The sequence below is a fragment of the Panthera leo genome, chromosome A2 (genome assembly GCF_018350215.1).
Source record: "Panthera leo isolate Ple1 chromosome A2, P.leo_Ple1_pat1.1, whole genome shotgun sequence".
Lineage (NCBI taxonomy): Eukaryota > Metazoa > Chordata > Mammalia > Carnivora > Felidae > Panthera > Panthera leo.
The window spans coordinates 137994820-138022223 of NC_056680.1; the positions used below are offsets into that span (position 1 = coordinate 137994820).

Genomic DNA, 27404 nt, shown 5'->3' on the forward strand with positions numbered 1-27404 from the left:
GTTGAAGTAACTGAAATGACCAGCCTGGACAAGAGACTTCTGAACGTAGAAAAGAGCAGCTGTACTTAAGCACAACATAGGTGCTTATTTCATGCTCATAAATAATCAGTAATTAAATAAATGCCATTTAGATTTATAACTAGATTATGGCTAACTAGATTATAAGATTCTTATGAGAGGAAATTAGGAATTATACTTTCCTCTATCCCTTCAGAGCCTATTACCATGCTTTGTTTACGGTGAGGGCTCAGTAATTATTTAGTGGTGGATTATACTTAATTTGTAGTCCCCACCATAGTTTGGATATATAGCTAGAAGCAGATTCTAGGATCTGGGAGACAAGTAAGAAATACTTTTTTATCTGCCTTCTCTTCCAGCTCATCCTTTACCTCCAGACTATGGAGCACTAAAAATTTCATCTTATCTCCAATGACCTTCACCTCCAATCCAGTTGATCCATCCACTGCTCCTCATGTCGGTATTGTCCGTTATCTACTAGCTCTATCAAGATTTTAAACTCTGAAATGCCAATTGCATTGTCAAACTTCCAAACGGAGGCCTATCAGTGCCTCTGACTAACATGATTAAGACTACATTCATCATCTTGTCATCCAAACTTGTTCATCATACGGTTTTCCATGTTTCTGGTAGTAGTGCCATTAGTGCCCTATTAACTAATACCTAAATCCTCCAAGTTATCACTCTGCCAAATGCAAATGCTCCTCCTTCACCATACTCCCTGAATCTGCATTCTGGAATATAACAATAGCATTCTGATTCGACTCCTTACTTCCCTTTCTCCACACCACAAATCTTTCCTATCGGTCTCAGACTGGTCTTCCCAATGCTTCACTGGCTTTTCAGTGAGTAATACCATGATTAAAGTGAGGAATTGGGAAGATCAGACTGAGAGTAACAGATGCCTTACTGGCTCCCTTTCTGACTAAATAGAATCTTAATCCTCTGGTTTGTCACACAAAGTTTTTGACAAGCTGACCCTAATCTCTTTTCCATCATGATTTCCAACAACTTCCATAAATCAACCTCTGCTTCAAACAATTTGTTCTACCTAAATATGTTTCATGCTTCTCAGCCCCCCAACTTTTTTATAGCTCTCCTATTTTCAAGCCCCACTTCAAACACCATCCCCCCGACTTGTAGCCTATTCTATTCTCCCATCCTTTGAGTCAAAAAAGGTAGTTTCTCCTCCTCCAAACTTCTGTATCACTTTCTTTCTCTCTTGTTACTCCTACCGCTTCCTCATATTTTCATAGGGATGCAAAAATGTAGTTGGTTTTTCATAAAAACATATGATATAGTGAGGCCTTACATAATACATCCTTGTATTAGTTATTCACCCAATGATTTGAAATGGTTATTGAGCACTTCATATGTACTAGGTGATGGGGATAATAAACAACACGGCTTTGTCCCTATTTCCTCAGGACTTCATTCAGCATGGAAGACTGTCAGTAAACAAATGACTAATAAGTAGCCCACTAAATAAAATTATGATAAATGCTAAACATAAAAAGTATAAGAGGCTATATGACTATATAGAAAGTGCACATATACAATAATTTTGCTTTATACCGCAAAACACCTTTTCAAAATGGAGCCATATTTAGTCTAGCTTAAAAGTGTTTGCTAGTTTAGTAGAAACTATTTTCCTTGATTTACAGCATGATATGGCCATTACGAGTAAAGACAATAATATCTGAGGGACAAAATAGGAAACAAAATTCCCATTCTGGGGCAAGCATAACTGACGAATTTAGTTGCAAACCTAAGGCAGAAGTATAATATTGCTTTTTTTCTTCCTGTTGTTTTACTCGAAAGTAGTTATTTTCTGCTTTCACTAGTTGCATGGAGCTATCAATCATGGCCAGTAATCTCCAACAAAATAAGAAGAGCAAAAATTTAAAGAGGCAAGTGATTCATCACTAAGCCTGATGCCAGCTGTAAAGGAAAAGGCCCTTTCTGACTTAGAGCTCGCAGGCACAATAGCACATTATTCCCAAAGGAACTATGACTTGAAATTTCTGAATGGGCTCACCACCAGTCTCAGCTGGCAGCCCAGGCATGAAAACTCTTCAAATGTACTTTTTCCCCCAGTGTTGGGACCTTTCCTGGTATTTGTATAATCATTAAAAAAACAAGGTTAGATTTTCATTTTTGCATTCTCCTTCTGCATTAATGCTTCTAACAGTGAGAATATGAAGTTACCTTCGGCTCTCTTAAACAAGGGCTTTCTCTTTCTCAAACATAAGGTACTAGATAGATTTTGGCACCTCTGAGTGTCAGTACATGAGTACTGAGAAACCAATTACAGGCAACTGATAGACATATAAATGGAGCAAGAAGGCCACCATCACGGCCACTTTTATAATGTGGCATGTGGGTGAAAGAAGGGACGCTGGGACAGAAGGCAACATTCCCGGTAGAGGCTGCCCCATTGGGTATGAGACTGCCTAGCAGAATTACACACACGAAAGGTCAGTTACTAGGGAGAACTAGTTATTCTATGGCCATGAACTGAAAGGAAAATGTAGTGAACTAATAAAGCCATTGCTGTTGTGTCCTATAATTAAATGTCATTTACATGACCTAAGAACTATGATGAACACACAGGGCATACAGGAAATTTCCCACAAAGAGCCATGAATGTTGCCTCTGCAACAAAGGGTAAAGGGGGAATGGAAAAATAAAATATGCTTTTCCATGCATTCCTCCCTTTTTCTAAAAAAAAAAAAAAGAGAGAGAGACAGAGACAGAGACAGAGAGAGAATTTTTGTGGCAAGCATATTGGAGACATTGTTGAAGAACAGTTCCTCTTCACATAAAGGTTACCTCTGTAAGGCTGCCAAGGTCAGCGCCCTGGTGGATTATCTGCCAAGTAAGTGCCAGTTGTGGGATCTATACTGTGGCAGTCATGGAGGCAGGCTGCGCTCTCCCGCCCTCCTTATGAATCACCGTTCTTTGCTCCTTTGTACCAGAGTTGCCACTTTTCCCACTCTCTGCCCTCCCTTCTCATTGGAGCATCTCTTTCCTCACATATGAGCTGAATGTTCCGTTGTTTGCCAGGAAGCCAGGCTTGCTGAATGCTGATTTCATGGAAGTCACACAAGAGAGACAAACAGTAATTTTCCAAGCAATCTACATAAATAGTGACCTTACAAGGCATAAAGTGTTCATCTTGGCTCATGATGCTATTTTAAAGGACGGGAGGAATACACACACACACACACACACACACACACACACACACACACAACTACATGTATTATGAAAATATATATGTACATATTACATATATATTTTCCCTTTAACATATATATGTACATGTATATGTTTTTATTTCAATTTATTGGTTGTTTCAAACAGCTTTGTCTTTTTTATGCAATGACTTATTTTTTCTCTTTTTTTAAGAACCACAGAAAAGGGCAACTTAAAACTAGCTGTTCCATTTTTTAAATCTTTCTCTAGTATATTCAGACCACTTAATAACTGATTTCTAAGATATAATATGATACACATATTTCATTTATTTTTCCATATAAGATGAAAGGAGCCATTCAAAAGACACATATAAATGTTCAAAGATATTCCTCTAATATACAAGATAGCTCCATAGTTACTTGCATATTGTATTAGTTTCTACAGTCCTCAAATGTAAAAATTTTTAGCATATGTCATCTCTAACTGTGACCCTTTGGGCATTTATTTAAATTATTTTTATGCTGACACTTAACAGAAATTAAAGTGAGATTAGATCATTGCTTATAGTAAGCTGTGTCTTTTTTTACTCTAAACAGCTCTATAAGGTGAACTGTCACACATCTTTAAGTCATCTGTCATTAAAGTGCATGTGGCTTGATAAACTCACAGGGCAAACACTGCTTGATTGTAATGATTTGTTTTGACATGGCAGAAGGAAAGGTTTCAAAGTTATATTTTGAATAACACACATTCATAGGTACAATTCTTCAACACCCTGGAAAACAGTTGCTTACAACAAAAAGCATTCTATATGTGTATATATATATATATATATATATATATATATATATATATATATTTAAGTTTATTTATTTATTTTGAGAGAGAGCACAAGTGGGGGAGGGACAGAGAGAGAATTCCAAGCAGGTTTTGTGCTGTCAGCAAAAAGCCCGATGCGGGGCTTGATCTCACAAACTGTGAGATCATAACATGATCCCAAATCAAGTGTCAGACATTTAACTGACTGAGCCACCCAGGCACCCCCACCCCCATAGTATATTTTAATATCAATTGTCTATATTGTGCTAAAACATAAACTATGTCTAATTTTTCTCTTCCTGATGTCACACATCTTCTTAATGAAGTAAAACTACCAAAAATAGTCCTGTTTAATATATGTTTCCATATTTATGATAGTTATCAAAAAAAATCAAAGTAAGGTAATGTCACACAAGAGGGAAATGTATTTGTTGAAAATTCAGCTGACACTGAGTTTCAAATTGTGACAAGGACAACCATTGAGAAATGAAATATCCATGTTAGTAATGTGATTCCACTATGGACATTTTTCATAGTTGTTATTCATTCTTCCCACTGTTTTCACTAATGAAACCAACAAAAGCCATCAAAATTAAATCTGATGGGAAGTCAGATCGCTCAGAATCTGTGAGGGAAATAAAGACTTAGTGTAAGCCTGCCTGTCAGCTCAGTCCAAATCTACAAACAACTAAGAGCCGTTTGGCACTGGGCAATCTTGGCAGAAATTTGAAAGATTGAATAGAGACGAATTCTTAATGACTTCCTAACATTTAGGTGGGGGTGGCTCGCTCCAGAAGGAGATTGAGACACAAGAATTACAATTACAGAATGAGGGAATTGGGTACTTTGAGGCTTCTCCTTAGGATGGAAATAGAAGTCAATTGTCAGCAGACATAAGATTCTGCCATTAGATTTAACTGTAAACAAGGGAGTTCTCAATATACATTTCAAATATTAGTTTCTTTTGGGGCACCTGGGTGGCTCAGTTGGTTAAGCATCTGACTCTTGATTTTGGCTTAGGTCATGATCTCACAGTTTGTAAGATGGAGCCCCATGATGGGTTCCGCACTGATGGCATGGACCCTGTTTGGGATTCTCTCCCTCTCTCTCTCTCTACTCCTCCCCCATTCACACTCTCTCTCAAAATAAACAAATAAACTTTATATATACGTATATATGCATATATATATATATATATATATATATATATATATACACCTTTCTCTCCCTCTCTCTCTCCTCCTCCCCCATTCACATTCTCTCTCAAAATAAACAAATAAACTTTATATATATGTATGTATGTATGCATATATATGTACATATATATGTATACATATATACACATATGTACATATGTGTATACATATACATAAAGAAAGGTATATATATATGTATATATATATGTATGCATATATATATACATATATATATATATATACCTTTCTTTCGAAAAAAGAGTATTCGTGTTGGTTGTCTTCTGAGACTTCTTAAGATATTTAAAGATAATGCTGTTTTCTGTAATCTTCTCTAGTCTAGGATATCAATTTTCCTTTCGGGTCAATGTCAATTGGAAATTACATTGATATTTGATATTTGGTCCTAATGCTATGAATCTCTAGGTGGTCCAATTTGAATTTTAAGGAGGTAAAATATCATGTGCTAGATTAAGTACCCTTTGCCCAGTTTGTATATTTTGTAAAGTCGTTTGAAAATAAGAGTTATCACCAATCATGAATTCCAGAATGAGAATATCTTTCTCTATGCAACCACATTTTTCTTTAAGTCACATTGGTCATGTGTCCTCCCTATTGTCCAATATGGAAGGTGACAGCCACAAGAGGCTATTTAGCACTTGAACTGTGGCTAGTCTGAGTTGACTTACAATGTGAATGTAAAATACATACCAGATTTTGAAAATGTCATGTGAAAAAAGAATGAAGGTATCTCAATATAGTTTTTATACTGGTTACATGTTGAAATGATATTTTAGATATGTCATGTTAAATAAAATTAATTTCAATTGGTCATTTTTACTTTTAGAAATACGGTGGCTAGAAAATTTGAAATTACAGTGTGCCTCACATTGTGTATTATTAGATGGTACTAATAGTTAATATAGCTGCAAATCCTGAGTAAATCACTTCATATCTTTTGCCCAGCCTAGTTTGTACCTTTTATGCAGCCTACAGAGATATTTTGTCTAGGAAAATCTGTGAGGATCATGTTAGGCAGAACCATTTATACAGAAGATGCCCCTCAAATCAGCAGTACGGTTATGATCTTCAGGAAAGAAGGGTCCTTAATAACAGAGGTGATGGACATAATCATTGACTTATCCAGATAACGATCACAAGTACAACTCAAAACGAGAATAGAATTCATCGTATGAAAACATTCCCTTTAAAAGACACACACAAAACTACAAAATTATCTCAACACTGAACTTACCATTTCTTATTCTCATCAGACAGCTCTAGTTCTGGTTTCTACCATCTAAAAGGGCAAATTGGCCTTTCTACTGGTTTGGTGCCTACATCTTCAAATATTTGGTAAATTATGTAAATTTTTCAAACAATTTTTCAGTTTTAGTTGAAACACCTCTACATTTCCTTAGGTATTTTATTGTCTCCAAAATCAAACTGGCATTCCCTATGTGTCCCACAGCACTTGTTCCCTCCTGGTCACTGTAGGAACCAGTATAAGTCATGAAAGGTATTAGACTAGGGAAAAAATTCTCTTTTCATAAGACTGATTTCGATTTGTTGCAATAACTTTTTTAGGCCTAAGATGAAGTCACTCCTCTCAGGATGCCACATCACAAACAAGATTGAGTATGGGGCCCAGCCAATCAGGTATATTCTATTTTTCTTTTCCTTGTTCTTTATTCTTTATAATAGCTTCCTGCCTTTGGCCTCATTTTGCACTTCTCCAAAAGGAGACTATCAGCTTCATGAAATGTTAAATGAAGTTTGTTTTTATCACCTAAACTATCAACTTTAATCATTTTTTCACACATCAATGATATTTTCTTTACATAGAAGTAAAAACTTAGCCAAATACTAGTTTATGTTCAATTCTAAAAGATGTATGTCATGTTTTTTTAAGCTAACACCTTACTATACTTATTTCATTTAATCCATATCACAACTTTGTAATAAGGACTGTTGTCCTCATTTTACAGATGAGGAAACTAAAGACCAAGTTGGTAAATAATTCATCCATATTCACACAGCCTGTGACAAATGAAGGTCTATCTGACTCTAAATTGGTTCCCTTTAGTCATGACTGCACTGCCTTTCAGTGTATGAATTATGCACACCAAAGCCAGATGGTGCATATGTTCTAAATTTGCAAAACATTTCATCTGCCTAGTGAAAAGTGTGAACAAGAAGAGGAGGACATAGTTAGTCATCCTTTAATATAAAAATATTGGATTGTACAAGGGGCATCCTTTCCCTCAACATAGAACAAGAAACTTGAAATATATAGCTCAAACATGGATTTATAATAGAATAACAAATCTAAAACCCAAGAGAATATAATATAGTTAAAAAGCAGAGAATTATAGATAAGTTATCAACTGAAAAATCTGTCCTATCCTACTTAGTACCAAGTGCTTTGAAAAGTATTCATTTGTATCTCTACACTTTTTAAATATTTATGTTTGACTCACAAAAAAAGCAATGTATACATTTCATATGATTTTGCTTTCAATTACTTTTTTGTGCCTTTTTTTCTTTGAGAATTTCTACTAAAATTGCTTTTAGAATGCAGGGATTTTTCCTTTCAGCCATGAAATCCATCTGTTGTTATGTACAAAGCCAAGGGCAATTAACAGAAGACTGGGATAGAATTTCACTGGAACAAGTAGGGAATATTTCTGATCATTTTTTGAATAATGTGCTCTTTTTCAACAAATATACCTGACTTAATATAAATTAACAGCTGGTCAGTGCATGACACAATAACATAATAACAAGTTTCACCCACAAACTAACAGACTGCATTTTAGGTACCAAAAAAAAAAAGGCAGTCAAATTTACTCATTAATTTTTCAGTGACATGAAAAAAAACTTCTAGCACGTTTTTTTTTTAAGATTGGATTAAATATACCTTAAATGTAAATAAAATTAAATTGGACACATAAATTTTAATGTATGTACATATTAATTGAAAGAGTACATGCCTTCTGGATTCTAAATTGTTTCCGGTAGTTTAAGATAGTCCTCTCCTCTCCATCTATCCCATCTTCTGCCATAAAATTTTATGTTCCTTTAATATATAAGCCATACCTTCTTTTATTTTTTAACAATCTGTGACATACTAAGACAGTCTCTGCCCCTGTTCATGGCACAGATCTCCTAAAACCCTTAAAATTTCCTGAGTAATAAGGATGAGAGGGGTACCTTTGTTAATTACGAGAAGTCTTGTTTAATGATACCTGAGTGTATGCTAACGAGGTGATTCTTGTGGAAGGAGACTGGTTGCCAAAGGGACCAACTATTGAAAGTTGGATCTTTCAGCCCCAAATCTTCATCTCTAGGGAGAGGAGAGGGGCTGGAGATTAACTTAATCCCCAGTGGTCAATCATTTAATCAGTCATGCCTATGTAATGCAACTTCCATAAAAATCCTAAATTAAGTGCTTTGGAGAGCTTCTGGGTAGGTGAACATATGGAGGTGCTGGAAAGGTGGCAGAGCAGAAAAGGACATAGAAGCTCCATGCCCCTTCCCCATACCTTGCTGTATACATCTCTTCCATTTGGTTGCTCCTAAGTTACATCCTTTTTAATAAGTGAGTAATAGTAAGTAAGTAAAGCATTTCCTGAGTTCTGTGAACTATTCTAGCAAATTATCAAATCCAGGAAGGGGGCCGTGCGAACCCCTCATTTACAGCCAGTTGGTCAGATGTACCAGAGGTCTGAACTTTCAAGTGGTGTCTGAAGTGAGGAAACAATTTAGAATCCAGAAGGAGCGTACTCTTTCAATTAATATGCACATACATTAAAATTTATGTGTCCAACTTAATTTTATTTACATTTAAGGTATATTTAATCCAATCTTTAAAAAAATGCTAAAAGTTTCTTTTTTGAAGAATTAATGAGTAAATTTGACTGCCGTTTTTTAGTACCTAAAATGCAATCTGTTAGTTTGTGGGTGAAACTTGTTATTATGTTATTGTGTCATGCACTGACCAGCTGTTAATTTTTTTCCTTCACTCCTCTTACAGAGAGGTCTGTTGATTCTTAGAGCCTCACACAAATACAATTTTTATAACCTAGCAAATAAAATAATATGTTAAGGTATTAATGTATTAAAATATTTACCTACTTTAAAAAAATATTTACCTACTTTTGCATATTCTGAATTATCTTAGTATTTTTACTTGTCTTTGGAATGCTCTCTACAGAGACCTGACCCAACTTTAGGAAAAGAATGGCATAAAATGCCCTCACCTTCCTAGTCTGGATTGAAGGTAAAGAAGTAAACTTGTTGTTATTCAATATTACTCATTATTTAGTCTTTTATGCTTTATTTTTTTCCCACATAATAGTGGCCTCATAAAGTGTCTGTATTTTTAAATATTGGATCTTTAGGTATTTTTAATTCTTGGGGTTTTTTATCCTTGGGTATTTTTTATCCTTGGGATTTAGAGGTGGGGGGTGAAGAGAATGGCTGTGATGGGCAAATGGAGGCTCCATTTATCATGAGTGAACACAGATCTATTTGTATTTCTTACTAGAGTTTTACTATTTAGGTTATTATTAACTCGGGAAGAATTAGCATCTTTATGAATTGCATCCTTGTAACCTAGAGCATGGTAGTGCATTTCCATTTGTTCAAGTTTTCCAGACTTTGCGGATATGTGTGTCTCTTAAAGAATGTTTTATAAGTCTTCAGATACACACATTTTATACTAAGTATATTCCTACCTACAATATATTTTTCAGCTGTTATTGAAAATCTTTTTTTGTTTTGTTTGTAGTTGCCTAGATTTTCTTTACCCATCCTTTTAATTTTTAACCACTTTTTTATTATATATATATATATATACACACACACATATATATATATATATATATATATATATGCACACACACACACACACACACACACACACATCACACATCACATCACAGAGTTGGGGGTAGCAGTATGATCAAAATAGCAATTATTTTTATTTTAATAGATGACTTATAATATTTTACATTTGTCAATATGACAGATATGGGTGGTCTGTTAAATTATTTGATACGTTCTCTGTATATCTTAATTATTCATTCTGTTGTCTGTTTTCTTAGTTTTTGGTATATGCTTCTCCTGAAAACTGAGTAGTGTTATATTCTACTCATTACCTACATAACTTTATTATTAAAATAATCATTTTCTTTTAATTTTTTTTAACATTTATTTATTTTTGAGACAGAGAGAGACAGAGCATGAATGGGGGAGGGTCAGAGAGAGGGAGACACAGAATCTGAAACAGGCTCCAGGCTCTGAGCTGTCAGCACAGAGCCCGACGCGGGGCTCGAACTCACAGACCACGAGATCATGACCTGAGCCGAAGTCGGCCGCTTAACTGACTAAGCCACCCAGACGCTCCTAAAATAATCATTTTCATTTTGGGCAATATATTTCCAAATTTCCTTCTGAAAATTATTAGTATATTTTATCTGTACCCCCTTCCATTTCCTTCTGCACCTCATTTTAGGTAATTTTAATACCTTAATATTTTTCTTAGATTTTGCATTTGTGCCGATACAGTTATATATACATTAATTGGTTTATAGGCTTACATTTGTTATCTTTAGGCAATAAAAATAAGTAAATTGGTGCATTTACAGCAGGTTCCATTTTCTTTCTCCTTTGCCTCCTACTGTTTTTTATTATATTATCATTTTCTTTGCCTTCTAATTTTTCCTTTGGTTATGTTGTGGCTATCAACACTGAATTCCCTTTAAAGTCACCTGTGAAAATTTTGAAACATACCAATGACTGGGCTCCAGCCGAGAACTATTAAAGAAAACACCCACAGACATGGGTTTGGGGCACTGGTATGACTTCAGAGTTCTACAAGTGGTTCTAATAGGCAGCCAGGCTTGAGAACTGCTGATTCACATGATGGTATTATTTTACTGTTTTCATTTACTCTGCCAATTCAGTTTCCGTTATCTGATGCCTCATCATATCTTTCCATACTCCTCCACAAAGAGGCAGTTTTCCTTTTGTATGGTTTTCATGGTGAAAGCTTGACAATTTTCCAGCATTTCATAACACCATTTTCTTTTTTTTTTTTTTAAGTTTATTTATTTTGAAAGAAAGAGTGCATGGGAGGGGCAGAGAGAGAGAGAGACAGAGAGAGAGAGACAGAGAGAGAGAGAATCTCAAGCAGGCTGCACACTGTCAGTGCAGAGCCCAGCTGGGGCTCAAACCCACGAACAGCAAGATCACAACCTGAGCCGAAATGAAGAGTCAGACGCTTAACCAACTGAGCCACCCAGGAGACCTATGGCATTTTCTGTTGCAGGTTTTGTTTCTGTGAATTTGTTTTCCTGTTCCCTTCCTTCCATATTTCCAATTAAACCCTCTGCTGACTGTTCTTTATTTCGTATTTTAAGGAGAGGAGTTTTTTCTAGGAAAGAGAGTTCCATTGATCAAGGTTTCACAGACATATAACATATACAGTAGCACAACATCCTTTGCACAGAAAGGCTCTGTGCTTGGTTTAATGTTTTGCTTGTCACCATCTTAAAATTTTTAATAATTGCAAACAAAAGGCTCCACGTTTTCATTTTGCATTGGGCTCTGAAAACTACCTTAACCAGTCCTGTACTGAGGGAAGGGAAAGGAAAGAGTTTCAGGCTAGTAAGAATTTTCCCTATGACCCTAATGGAGATGGGCAATATAGGATTTTTATAATACTTGCCTTCCCACTAGGGCTAAAGAGAGCCCTAATTCCTACAAATGTGGCTTCTTCATCAAGTGGTTCCTGGTTTAGCCTTGACTCCTCGAACTCTTAGAAGAGAATCAAAGGAAAGTCATAAAACAATTTGGGTAGCACATTTCAATTGCTGCCAACAAGGAATTTAGGATAGACTATGTCTTCTGAAACTCCTGAAGTTGGTGGATATGAAGTCCTGCTTCCTATCCCTGTTCTGACTACTGCTTTGCCAGCCCTCTCTCCAGAACTTTGGGAACTTAATGTCTTTGTTGCTACCCAATTTAAGAGAAACAAACAGATTTGTATTTGTAGTTTTGGTTTTTATTCTCCTTATTGCTTTTGAATGGTTTATAGGGGAAAAACAGGTATATCTGAATTTACATGGCCATTTTTAAAAGTATATCAACTTTCTGTAACTTCATGGTTTATATATATTTTCTGAAGGTAACATGTAAACCAACTGTCTGTCTTTTAGCTCTGTGTGTGGGAGTTAAGGGGTGGTTAATCCACTTACATTTACTTTTACTGATATATTTAACCTTCTTACTTTTTATATTTACCAATATAAATACTGATACATTTAACCTTTATTTCTTTCCTGTCTTCTTGCCTTCCAGTGGCATTTTCTATATCGCGTTTTTTCCCTCCACTACTGATTTGAATGTTACTCTATTTTTATTATTAATGGGTATTCTACAAGTAACATGTATATTTAACTTAAGACAAAAATTAATCAGTACCAACCTTCTTTTTAACATACGCTTAACATACAGGGCTTTAACTCCTATAGCACAATTCCTATGTAATACAATTCTTTTGCCCAGAAATAAGTTTTATCTGGTTGTTTACTAACCCCACAAATTAGACATTATTATGGCTGATGATTTGTGGCTAACTCACATGTTTTAAAATGTCTTAGTTTTCATTCCTAATTGCATCTTAGACTTTGTTTAGTCTGAGATAGATTTTTTCCCTTCTTTCTGTATTATTTCCTCTTAAGAATGTGTACTTGTAATTAACTCTGTGTCTTGCTTGCTTGAAGAAATATTCCTCAATCTTGAGAAATAGTTTGCTATGTATATGATTCTATGTTGATAGTTTTTTCCTAAGCTTTATCAAGATATTACTTTATCAACTTCTGGTTTTTTGCTGATGTTTTTAAGAGACCTGCAGTGAATCAAACTACATTGCATTATAGGTAGGCTGTTTTTCCATGCATTTTGATATCTTCTCTTTACCTTTGGAGTTTTGCAGTTTAATAAATGTATCTTGAATTGGATTTATTTTTATTTATCCTTACGCGATTTGAGATGCATTCCGAGCCTGATAATTTATGTCTCCTCAATTTGGGAATAATCAGCCATTATCTCTTCAAATATTATTTCTTTCCACTCTTGCAATTCTACCCTTTGGGGACTCTGATTAGATGTATGTAACCCTTTCACATTCTATTATCTACATGTCCTAACTTGTCTTTTCCATTTCCTCCTCTTTGTTGAATCCTTAATAATTTCTTTAAATCCATCTTGTAGTTTCAATGGTTATATATTTTTTTTATTTTTTGAATTTCTGGTTTGTTCTCCAGGTTTGCTTTGCTATTTTAAATCTTATCACTTACTTATTTTTGTGGTTTCCTATTTTTATTCCCTTAAACATATATTCATAAATTGTTTTATATTTCTGATCATTACTATGTTTGGATCCTTGAGGGTCTAATTTTGTTATTTATTGTTTCTACTGACACTTGTTCATAGTAGCTTGTTTCCTCTTCTGTTTTGAAATGTTGATTTATTAGATCATTTTTTCTTCTGGCTTTCATCTAAGAAAATAGGGGTGCCTCGGTGGCTCAGTCGGTTGAACGTCCAACCTCGGCTCAGTCATAATCTCACATTTTGTGGGTTCGAGCCCCATGTCAGGCTCTGTGCTGACAGCTCAGAGCCTGGAGCCCACTTTGGATTCTGTGTCTCCTTCTCTCTCTGCCCTTCCCCCCACCTCAAAAACAAATAAATGTTAAAAATTTAAAAAAAAAATAGAAAATAGTGTTGGACAGTAGATGAAGACACATCATTTCAAACCTATCTTTCTCTTGACCTGTGTTTCAAATTTTTCCTTCTGTTTCTCTGTACTTTTTCCCCAGAAATGTCCTTAGGTCTATTTTCCAATTTACTAACACTTTTTTTCAGTTATTTGCTCTCTAAATCACTCATTGTTTATTTTTAATTAAATAATTATTTTTCATTTACAGAAACTCACCACTGTGCTTCACATATTCCTGTTCTATTTTCACACTGCCCAAGGCTTTCCTTTGTTTCTTTTTTTAAATTCCTTCTACTTCACTTTTAATAAAATACTAGTACATATTTGTTTTGTATATAAATCCATACACTAGAAAGTATTCCTGAAATGTTAAAATCGTTGTTGGTGTGGCAAATTCTACCCTGTAATTATTTAAGAAATCATGAGAAAGAAAAGTTTATAATAACTGAGGAATTGCATCTTCTATTACTATCTTGCTTCTATCCTTTAGTGTTTTGACAAGAGTTACAGCAATTACTTTACAAGAGTGCATATTTTCATCACCAGCCAGATAACGTCCACAACCTTTCACCTTGATTTCTGACTGCAGAACAGTGGGATATTTAATCTTTCACTAACCACACTGGACCCTGTGGAACAGTACTACCATCATGAATGGATACACCTCTGTCACTGTTCCAGTGTCTCTGGTGGCAGTTACTGTGTCAGTGGAGACTGCCTCAGATTCTAACTGCAGCCCCTCATTATCTTTGCGGACACGAGGAATGAAGTCTTTTACTTCAGGCATAGCACAATATGGGGATGCAAATACAGAAAATGTTTCTTTATCTAACTGATAGTTATTCCCCTTTTTTACCTGAACTTTTAAAAATTCTATCTCCCGGTCCAAAAAGCTTGGATCATTTTTGATAATGGAATCTGGACAGTTTTCACAACAGGCCTGTTTTACTTTTTAGATGCTCGAGGCTTTGAATTGTTTGTTCATTACCTGTTATATCTTCTTTACTACTGAGGCTTGTTAAATGGCCTCCCTTAAATTTGTATTGGTGCCCCTGGAAATTTAATATTGGCTTGAATTTCAACTATTCCCTTATGGATGTCAGCTATCTTAAAATCCACATCATTTCATTTTAAACTTCAATGTCCATTAATTCTGAACAAATGATAAACTATTTTACCCTCAGGATTGTTTTTGGTAATTAATCACATTGCCACGTACGCAAGAGCAGACAAAGCTGGAACCCTTACATTCATTCGACACCAATCAGTGCTGTAGAGATGGAGAGCCTGATAATGTAATCATTGATCACATGCAGCTATTTGAATTCAAATTTAAACTTAAATGAAATTAAAAATTCAGTTTCTCAGATATTCTAGCCACATTCTGAAAGCTCAGGAACCACACATGGCTGATGGCTACCATGATGGACAATGCAGGTATGGAATATTTTAAGCATCACCAAGAGTTCTACTAGAGAACACTACTGTAGAAGATGAACCATTTTATTCAAGGACTTCAACTGAGACTCTCACAGTGAAAACAAAATCTTTGTAAATAACAGTGTATAGAGCTTTAATCTGTGAGAGCACCAAGTTCCTTTCTACTTATGTGAATGACTTCATCAATTTTATTAGTGGTGTAGGTAGGAACCTCATAGTGCAACATAAAACTTGTACCTCTTATCCCATTTACAGCTACTATAATAAAGTCAGACTTCACGGTGAATTTTCATGTGACCGCACAGAGTGCCAGCAACTGTCCTTTTTTAAAGTAGTGCTGATCCATGAAGAGTTTTAACACATCAACCTTACAATTTATATTTTTAAGTGCAGTCATATCTCAACCATCATACCTTCTGTAGCCATTCAAAATAATACTTCTAAAAACCTCCTGTAAAATGATATTAAAGGATTCCATTTCTATGGAATGACCTCTAGAAACTCTCATTTTGTTATCCTCCATCTTGTGGATAGCTTTATCTCTGGAAATTTTAAATGTTCAGAATTAAAATGAAATAATCTTTCTTTCCAAAGTGCATGTATGACTGAATTTCACAGTCTCTCAGAAAGCAGTAAATAATGTCTTACTTACCTGTTTTGTAACACCAATTTCTTTCACTCATTGCTGTATGGCCTACACTATTCAGTTGGGTGGAGTTCACTGCCACTTTGATGCTGTGGCAGGAATCGTGAGGCACTACATTTTTTGCAGACACTTCCAGCATAACAATCCGACTTTTTGGTAGAACCTGAATTATGCAAATGTCCATATACCACGGTTTTCATAAATCCTGTACCAGTTTTTATATTAATTTCCTTCTGATTTTGAATCTTCTACTGGGGCCACTCCTGCTTGGCAACTTAAATTGTTAAGTACAAAACATCACTATCTCCACATTTGGTTTTAATCATAAATTATGTTCAAGTTTGTGCCATATGGGAATTGAGCTGGGACTGTAATCATCAATCAGGAATATGTACTATTCTGAAAAGGAGCAAAATAATGGAAAGTGATAGGAATGAAGAAAGGGAGGGAGGTAGGGAAGAAGGAAGGAAAAAAGGACTCAATGATTTTTCATTGGACAAATATGGCGTTACATTAAGATCTACCCTTGTTATGAGGACCATATAATTGAACTAGTTCCCTTTTCTCTGGAAAGAAAAGATCTACTCAATAACAGTCACTGATTTATCCTAAGTAATAGGTACTAGATTTCTCCTGGATACAAGAAAGAGATAGTAGGAGGCTGGTTTTCAGAGATTGTGAGCTTTGGAGAATAAGTCAGTCTTCAGTCTCCAACTCACCTTCTTCCCTGGCCCGATCTCTTTTCCCCACCTAAGAATTAAAACTCTAGCTCCACCTTCCAAATCCCATAAGTCATGTCGTTATCAACACGTGTTTATTGCTTTGCTTTGATCTCCCCAGCCCCTTTTTATTTTGGCACCTGAAATTTACCTGTCTCCGTTGAGTTCAACTGTATATTGGGGTTTTTTTTTAGTTTTTAGGTTTTTTTAATATGAATTATTTAAATTTTTTTTGTTTCTTCTCTCCCTTTATTTTTTTATTTTATTTATTCTAAAGTTAGTTAACATACAGTAAAATCTTGGCTTCAGGAGTAGAATCCAGGGATTCATCACTTACATATGACACCCGGTGCTCATCTCAACAAGTCCCCTCCTTAATGCCCATCGCCCATTTCCTCCAGCCCCATCAACCCTCAGTTTGTTCTCTATATTTACAAATCTCTTATGGTTTGCCTCCCTCTCTGTTTTTATCGTATTTTTCCTACCCTTAGCCCTATGTCAATCTGTTGTGTTTCTCAAATTCCACGTGAGTAAAATCATGTGATACCTGTCTTTCTCTGATTGACTTATTTTGCTTGGCATAATACCCTTCAGCTCTATCCACATTGTTGCAAATGGCAAGATTTCATTCTTTTCCATTGTTGAGTAGTATTCCATTGTATATACCACATCTTCTTATCCTTGATGAACATGAATGCAAAAATTCTCAACAAGATACTAGCAAATCAAATTCAACAGTGCATTAAAAGAATTATTCACCATGATCAAGTGGGATTCATTCCTGGGTACAGGGCTGGTTCAAGATTCACAAATCAATCAACATGATTTATCACATTAATAGAAGAAAGGACAAGAACCATATGATCTGTCAATAGATGCAGAAAAAGCATTTGACAAAATGCAACATGCATTCTTAATAAAAACCCTCAAGAAAGTTGAGATTGAAGGAACATACCTTAACATCATAAAAATCATATATGAAAGGCCCAAAGCTAATATCATCCTCAATGGGGAAAAACTGATCTTTCCCCCTAAGATCAAGAACACAAGCAGGGATGTCCACTCTCACCACGGTCGTTTCACATAGTGTTGGAAGTCCTAACCTCAGCAATCAGACAACAAAATGAAATAAAAGGCATCCAAATTGTCAAAGAAGAAGTCAAACTTTCACTCTTTGTAGATGACATGATACTCGACATGGAAAACCCGAAAGACTCCACCAAAAAACTGCTAGAACTGATACATGAATTCAGCAAAGTCACAGGATGTAAAAGCAATGTACGGAAAGTGGTCTTATTTCCATACACCTATAATGAAGTAACAGAAAGAGGTATCAGGGAATTGATCCTATTTACGATTTCATCAAAAACCATAAAATACCTAGGAATAAACCTAACCAAAGACATAAAAAATTTCTATGCTGAAAACTATAGAAAGCTTATGAAAGAAATTGAAGTCACATAGAAATGGAAAAACATTCCATGTTCATGGATTGCAAGGACAAATATTGTTAAAATATCAATACTACCCAAAGCAATCTACACATTCAATGCGATCCCAATCAAAATAGGACCGGCATTCTCCACAGAGCTAGAACAAACAATCCTAAAATTTGTATGGAACCACAAAAAAAAATACCCAATAGTCAAAGTAATGTTGAAAAAGAAAACCAAAGCTGGAGGCATCACAATCCTAGACTTTAGCTTGTATTACAAAGCTGCAATCATCAAGACAATGTGGTATTGGTATAAAAAGAGACACAGAGATCAATGGAATAGAATAGAGAACTGAGAAATGGACCCAAAAATACATGGCCAACTAATCTTCCATAAAGCAGGAAAGAGTATCCAAGGGAAAAAAGACAGTCTCTTTAGCAAATGGTGCTGGGAGAACTGGACAGCAACATGCAGAAGAATGAAACTGGACCGCTTTCTTACACCATCTACAAAAATAAATCCAAAATGGATGAAAGACCTAAATGTGAAACAGGAAACCATCAAAATCCTATAGGAGAAAACAGGCAAAAACGTTTTTGACCTCAGCCACAGCAACTTCTTACTTGACATGTCTCCAAAGGCAAGAGAAATAAAAGCAAAAATGAACCGGGACCTCATCAAGATAAAAAGCTTCTTCACAACAAAGGAAACAATCAACAAAACTAAAAGGCAACCAACAGAACTGGAGAAGATATTTGCAAATGACATATCAGATAAAGAGTTAGTATCAAAAATGTATAAGCAACTTCCCAAACTCAACACCTGAAAAACAATCCAATGAGAAAAAGAGAAGAAATGAGAAGATGGCTAATAGAGACACGAAAAGATGCTCAACATCACTCAACATCAGGGAAGTACAAATCAAAACCACACTGAGATACCACCTCACACCAGTCAGGGTGGCTAAAATTAACAACTCAGGAAACAACAGATGTTGGCAAGATGTGGAGAAATGGGAACCCTCTTGCACTGTTGGTAAGAATGCAAACTGGTGCAGCCACTCTGGAAAACAGTGCGGAAGTTCCTCAAAAAATTAAAAAAAGAATTACCTACAATTCAGCCATTACACTGCTTGGAATTTATTCAAAGGATACAGGACTGCTGACTCAAAGGGGCACAAGCACCCCAATGTTTACAGCAGCAATATCAACAATAGCCAAATTACGCAAAGAGCCCAAATGTCCATCAACTGATGAACGGATTTTTTTAGTTTTAAAATTGTACTAATAATGTTTCCAAAATTATTCATTACTTACTATATAACTGATTTTGTGTGTGACAAATCTTTTAGCATTGATTATGGATTTATTGACAGAGAACAAAGTTTTCAGGATTCAAAATGTAGACAGTAAAGGGAAAAGGTAAAATCAGTTAAAAATAAAATCAAGCATTACAAACTGTCATCATTTATAATTCAATTAAATACTCTCTTTGGGGGCTCCTGGGTGGCTTAGTCAGTGAAGCCTCTGAGTCTTGATTTTGGCTGAGGTCATGATCTCATGGTTGTGGGATCAAGCCCTGCATTAGCCTCTGCGCTGACAGAGCAGGGCCTGTTAAGATTTTCTCTCCCTCTCTCTCTGCCCCTCCCCTACTAACGCACACCTGTGCTTGCATGCTCTCTTCTCTCTCTCAAAATAGGTAAATAAACATTACAAAATACTCTCTTTTGTTTATAATAGAGTTCTTTTAAAATTTTAATGAATAAAACTGGTACTATATCAATCATTTTAGGATTATTACCCCTGAGCATGAGATTTGATCTGGATTTCAATTATTTTCAAAGAACCCTCACCAATTAGGCTGCCATTGTCTTATTTTAAGTACTTCTCCAGGTTTTTTACTTTTTTTCATTATTTATCATGTTTCTACATCATGATGCCTTTTTCAACTATGAATCTTATCAGCCTTTAGTGACTATGATTCACTTTTAAGTGGACCTAATAGTTCTTAATATTGCATCTCTGTTAACTCTGTATTGTAATATTGACCAACCCTCTTATATAAGAAATCCTGAAAGTGAGGGGATGGTGGGAGAAATGTGGGAGCAAGAGGTAACCAAACCTGTCCTCTCAGCACATACATACACTTGCACGGGCACCCATGTGTAGCCAGTCCTAAATAGAAGAACATAAAAGAGAGCTGCTCCCCTCAAATCGTTTTCTTGTCTGATTCACTCAAAGATAAGAAAGAACAATAAAAGCAATAAAAAAATTAAAACAAATTTAACACCACAGATAACTATAAATCATCAAATATTTATCTTTCATGTGTCTCCGGGGCTTATGGGGAGACCATCAATAGTTAGTCATGCAATCAGAAAATAAATGGGACCCATGAAATTTCTTGAAACTGACTCCAATGTTATGAAATCATGTGTGGTGTGGACAGTTGTAGCAATTATCCACATGGGTCTTCCACTGAAGAAGGTGAGGAACCCTCATGCTGAGATGAAGGGCAAAGTTTTTAATAATTTGGAAAATATTTCCTGAGAGGCCACGCATTTGAATCCACGGTCTTTCTGGAAACGAAGCCTTTATATTTAATAATTTCTCGTATATGATCCAACTTATTTCCTTATTTTCCCACTTATTTCTCTCTCATTTCATTGTTAGGTTGAGGGGGGCTGTTAGAATTATTTTTTAGGGGTGCCTGGGTGGCTCAGTCACTTAAGCATCTTACTTCGGCTCAGGTCATGATCTCCCGGTCTGCAAGTTCGAGCCCCGCGTAAGGCTCTGTACTGGCAGCTCGGAGCCTGGAGACTGCTTCAGATTCTGTCTCCCTCTCTCTCTGCCTCTCCCTCACTCGTGCTCTGTCTCTATCTCTCAAAAATAAATACAAACATTACCAAAAAAGTTTAAAAATATTTTTAATCATACTTGGGTTCTATTTTCTCAAACTGCATCATTTTGCTTGACTTCTCCCACAGCCTTTACCACTTTACCCCACTCATAAAACCTGGCCTTGTAAGTTGCACTTGCTAAGGGCTTGTAAGGATTGCCGTAAGGATTGCCATTCTTTCTTAGTTGGGCCCTCTCCTCAGCAGGGGACACAAGAGGCTAGGGAGATAGGTTTGTAAATAGTTACAGTGATAGAGGAGAAGGAAGGGAGTTAGTGTGGTGGGACGCCATGAAAGCACAGCAGAAGAACCTATGTAGTTGTAACTCTTTGGGTTCAATCATAGATTTTCTCATCTCTAATTCAAAATAGGAGCTTTAAACCTACGCCATTTTAATCTTTACCTAAAACTCAAAGGTTTTCTGATTCCTCTCCGCCAGATACTTGCTTCATTGAATACTCATTCTCTGTTGAAATGTTAAACTTCTTTTTCTCCAGTGACTAAAAGAGGAGGGATGGAAGACAGAATGAGTGCAACCAGAATTACTTTTGGAAATATAGTGGAGAGAAGTTGAGTCACCTCCAGATGGTGGCTTCTATTTCCTCCTTAGAAGTTTTTTGCTGAGAGTTGAGAGTGTAAGGGTACAGACAGGTCAGATATTTAAGGAGAGGAGAAAAGGAATAGAATAGTGTGTAGTTGAAGAACAAGCTGACTTGGAAAATGAGATCAGGTTTCTGGCATACTTGGAATACATTTTCAGCTTAATAATTATAAATTTATAATGAAATCCATATACTTTATTTTGGATTTTTCTTCCAGTACTCTAGCTGTCATCCAAAGGCATAAATAAATAGATAATTGGGTTCATTCTAGTTTGGCATTCTGTCAAACAAGGGGAAGTGAATTTGGGATATTGGCAACAGGAAAATTAAAATGATGAACTGTAGAAATGATGAGGCTAGAAAGGGAAGTAGAGACAGGAGCAATCTGACAGATGGGAAGAAAATATGAGGATAAATGGCCCAGAAATCACAATAGTGTTTAAGTACAATCCCAGTACAATTAGTTAAATAAGGAAGTTGGAAATATCAGTTGGGATTAAAGAGTGGACTATTTAAATCAGCACTTTTGAAGGCAAAGACGCTTTAGGTGAAGAAAAGTTCCATTGCTGTGCATGAAGTGAACAGGTAGTAAGATGGAATAGAAGTGAAAATAATCAGAGAAGAAGCATTATCAGTTGGGGTAGGAATACTCCCTACACTCATGGAGTCGGACAAGAACCAGAGCTATGTTAAGGAAATACAAAATACTGTGGGAGGCTATGAGATAATCTGTGGGCTTCCTTAACATAGCTTTAATCACTATAAATATCTGGTGCTTCTTTGTCTCCATGAGCAAAGAAACTATGTCTACCTTGGTTATCTCCAAGATCTAACACAGTTCCTGGAACACAGAGGCTTAATAAGTATTTACAGATGAGTGAATGCGTAAATAAATGATGGAAAAAAGGATGCTGTGAAAGGTGACTGTAGCCACTTTCCAAGATAACTACCAATGAGCTTTGGCTCCTAGTGTTCATATCCTTATGTACTTATGTCCCATATTTTATCAAGGCTGATTCGTGTGACCAGTAGACTATGGTAGAAGAGAAAGTGTGTCCATTCTGAGAGTAGTGTATAAAGCCTATAGCCTCCATCTTGGATTACTTCTGCTGACAGAAGACACATCATGAGCAGCACATGGTGAGAAACTGAAGTTTCCTGCCACATCCATATGAATGAACTTGGAAGCTAATCCAAATGCCACTCAAGTCTTCAAAGACTGGAGTCTCAGCCAACAGTTTGATTACAATCTTGTAAGAGATCCTGAGCCAGAATCACCCAGCAAAGCCATTCCTAAATTCTTAATCCTCAGAAACTGTGTGAGATAGTTATGTTAGTTTCTTAAAGCTGTTAATTTTTGAAGTATTTTGTTATGCAGCAATACATAGCTAATACAGATGGTAAGCTATTTTCACAGAACATTTCACGATTTGTTCTCCACTCTTACTCCATCCAGATGAAGGGTTCCCCAAACTTCCACCATCCTCGGGCCCCTACTTTTGATTGGTATCATTTTAGGAAGAAGAGTCTTTTCACCCTGTAGGTGCATGGAATAATCAGGAAAAAACAATTGTTCCCTAGACTCAGTACATAATTTACATTTCCTCCTATTTGTGCACAGAATCATAAACAATGTCTCCTCTTTTTACTATGTATTATAATAGTTTCAAGAGTCTGGTACTTCTGCCTTAGCAATAAAATGTCACATGAGTACAAATTTTATGTTTAAAGACATAAAATACCACTATGTTATGGCACAATGACTTATTTTCTCATTTTGTGAGATTATATAGGCTGCTACAAAAGGTGTAAAGACTTCTGAAATTTCAATGATTTCCCAACCCGCGCTGATTTATTGCCATATTTGGCATCTTCTTCAGTTCTTCTCAGAAGCAAAAGCAAGTCAGTATAAGCCATAATTGACACAAGCCACAAAATGCACTTTCAGCATAGGATGACTCCACTAAAACTTTGTTTAGTTCATTCCATTTTTAATTCTAAGCAATTTAAGCTTCAATAATAATAAACCCAAAAATAAATTGAAAATTTTAGGGATAATTAATCAGGTGCAATATAATTCCTGCTCAAGTATTGCATTTAATTCATCATATTGCTGAAAAAATGAAGCCTTACACGATAAAACATATTATATTAAGGATAGTTTAAAAGGTCATTATATTTGTCAGAAAAAGTAGCTAAATGAATTAAAAGGAATGCTGCCTATTTTGCAGATGGCATGTTTATGTTCAATAGATATTTTAGACAATTCCAGAATAAACATTTTAATGAATATCAAATTGACACAGTTAATTGATAATTTCCCAAATAAACTCTGTAAAACAAAATAACAGCTATTTTATAAAAATATAATTTTACCATATGAGGTATCTCATCTGTATAAGATATAGCGACATATAATAACCAAAATTTTAGATAATATCGTTTCCTCTACATGTGTGATGAAAGTACCAAATGTTTCTTTGTATCTTACTTAAGGATAATATATATTAAAAACGTGGACCTATCTTTATGAGACTGAGTGGATATTGAAGGATTATTACGAATTTTTTGCCCAATTTTTCATATCTATCAAAAAATGTTTATACTTATGTAGTGTTATCCTATGTCACAGTAATAAATTATGATTGAGTTTTACATTTGTTATAGTAGATGGCATTCAATTCTTTGGTTAGATTTGACTTCTAAGACAGATTACTTTGAAGGACAATTAGCATTGTGAAATTTGCTCTAAAATAACTTCAACATACATTGAAACTTGTTCTTGTTCACCTCCAACACAGGCATGCATCATTATATTTTGCAACTCACTTATCCTGAAGGACAGCTTGAAAACTCAACACATCAGACAGAATGGAGGGCCTGTAATTCCTAATAAGATATCTATTTCCATAATAAAAAAGAGCTTGGGTATATCCAATAACCACTTTTTAAAAATGTGTTAAACATAAGCACAAGAACAGTAGCTGAAGAGGCGTCTCATTTGCTCATGTACTTACACGTTGGCAGTAGAGACTTCAGCGCTTCCACACCATATTTACAGACAGCAAAACTGCGACACACGCATGCATACACAATATATATTTCCCCTAATGTCCATATGGCTAGTAGTACTCATTAAAATAGAGCTTGCTAGCTCCTTGAGGGCAAGGACAGACCTCTCTTGTGGTTCTTCGTACCTACCTTCTCTCCCCATCCCTAGGGTACGTAGCACAAGGTACAAAACAGGTAATTAATACCCATTTTTAGTTGAGTTGACAATGCTCACGCAAACATTTTTTTTGATGTCATAGCTTTTTATCTGCTGCTAGATCTTATTTTGTGTTAACTATGTTAGAGATATACTGCAACTGAATTTATTTATGTTCTCAGTGCTAAATATTACTTTAGACATTTTTGTTCTGCCAAAAAACCTAGTGAAGACAGACATAGAATAACTAAACCATTAAGTTAAGAACACTAGTGTTAACAAAGCAAGAAAAAAACATTGTTAATGGATTTTAGTCCCATTGTATATACCACTTAGGTAGACACCGTTGTGTATTTGGCTGTTCACAAAAAAAGAGCTTTCAATCTCCGGACACACTTGACTGAGACACTAGACCCAAGGCTTACACATGAGAAGGGACCAGCCAGTTCACCTCATCAAGTGGTCCACAATTAAGCTGTGTTCTTCTATCAGGGCTCTGAAAAGCAGCACAGTCCCTGCTTCCTCCCTTTCTTGGTGCTCCCAATCATAAATGCATCCCTATTCATTCAAATTATTTTCATGAACATTACTAAGGAAATTGGCAAAGTTTAATGATTTAAAATGGGAAATTTCAAATTTTTCATAATTGTATAAAAATTATAAATTATTTAAATAGATATACAGTAACTGTGTCTAACTCTATAAATGTCTGTAGATCCCAATTTTCCTTCTCAGGGTCTGCATAGAAGCCAAGTTGAAGTTTTCTTCTCCATTCCTACTCTGTCCAGAGGGAGGATTCCCTAAACTTCCACCATCTTTCCTGTCCCTAATTTTGAGTGGCATAAAGAGTCTGCTCAGCCTGTAAGTATGTGGAAGAAGTCAGGACAAAACAACTGTTGCCTGGTCTTAGAGGGTAACTTACATTTCTCCTAGTTTTTACATCCATACATACCTCTGTCCTCTGCCCAGAAGAGGCCCCTACACAGGCATCTCTTCAGAACAAAATCCTATAGAAGTGAGTATGCCCTTCAGCTCCTAATCTCATATCTATGAATTTATCCTCAGGTATGAAAATTTTAAAGGAGATAACTTTAAACATTCAGAATTATATTCCAACAGTGTTCATAATAGTAACAATTGAAAAGAGTCAATAACTTGCAATGGGGAAATTTTTAATAAAATTGTGATTTAGTCATTTAGTGAAATATCAAGGAAACATTATGGTTATGAACATTAGATTGTAAAGTATAAAAATCTGCTGCCTGTGATCACTAAGGTATCTGTACAATGAGGAACTTCCAAAACAGCTGCCAGATCCAGAATTATGTCACCTTGGTCTGATTTGCAATGAAAAGTAGGGGGACCACATGCCTACCCACATTCACTTCCAAAGAGGCCTCCCTCAGGTCATCTGATGAGTGTAACTGTAGCTTCAAGTAAGTCTGAGAAATGTAGATTTTTTTTTAGCTTTCCAGCTTCTGCATGCTACAAGGGGTTGGAATATATGTTGAGGGAGGTAATCCACAGGATTTGTTGCTGCTGTTAGGAAATGAACAGTTGCTTTTATCCAGCATAGTTATATAGGTGGGGAGGAGCCAATGAGGCACAGGTACAGGATCAATGGGCATTTTTCAGGAAGCATAATTTCTAAAACTAGCATATTCAGAAAAAAAATTATTATTTTAAAAGAAAATGTTTAATAATAGAACGTTTGTCAATGACTAAGGTATTCTAAATTCTTGTCAAATGGATGAAATCATAAATGATAGAATTGTCAGCCTAGTGTTGTAGAAAGAGGACTAAGCTGAGGATCAACAGATTCGTGTTTCAGTTCTGGTTTTATTATCCACTAAATAGATTACTTAGTAACTTAGTCATTCAAGTAAATAACTAGTTACTCATACGAGATCTCTGAATAATGCCAGTTTATTGAAATATAGAAGAGATTTCTAAGTTTCTTACCAATTCCTCAAAAGTGTTAAATTTCACCATTACTATATCACAATCATCTAATCTATTGACTTCTTATGTAAATTTTAGCTTATTTAGTATTATTTTTGTGAAAAGGAGAAACCACTTGTGCCATATATACCATATGTGCATTGTCACTCTTTTTCTACAATAATGATAATCCTTGGAAAACTAGGTTGTATGAACTTTAGAATATTCCATGTAATTGTCTTCCCCCACCCTCCAAATGTTTATGCTATGCTGGAATCGCTATGGTATCTTATAATTGCTTGTTACTGGGAAATTTATTTTTATTCCTTGGATAAAGAAAGGAACTACTATTTATTGAGCATATGCTTTATCAGACACTGTGTTAGACACAGTGAATGCGATCTAAACTACCTTTGGCTATAGAAAGCATTAAACAATCATACCTGAATTGATCGCTACCTGAAATGCGATCTAAACTACCTTTGACTATAGAAAGCATT

The 27404-nt window shown here is 35.5% G+C and overlaps 1 long non-coding RNA gene across 4 annotated transcripts in view; it reads right to left on the reverse strand.

The window, feature by feature from the left end:
- The window catches only part of LOC122213541, a 205505-nt gene that overhangs the window by 170065 nt on the left and 8036 nt on the right, over positions 1-27404 (reverse strand). For all 4 annotated transcript variants that reach the window (XR_006199576.1, XR_006199578.1, XR_006199577.1 and 1 more), the window contains exon 3: positions 11634-11637. This is a non-coding gene — a long non-coding RNA (uncharacterized LOC122213541). The remainder of the gene's footprint in view (positions 1-11633; positions 11638-27404) is intronic.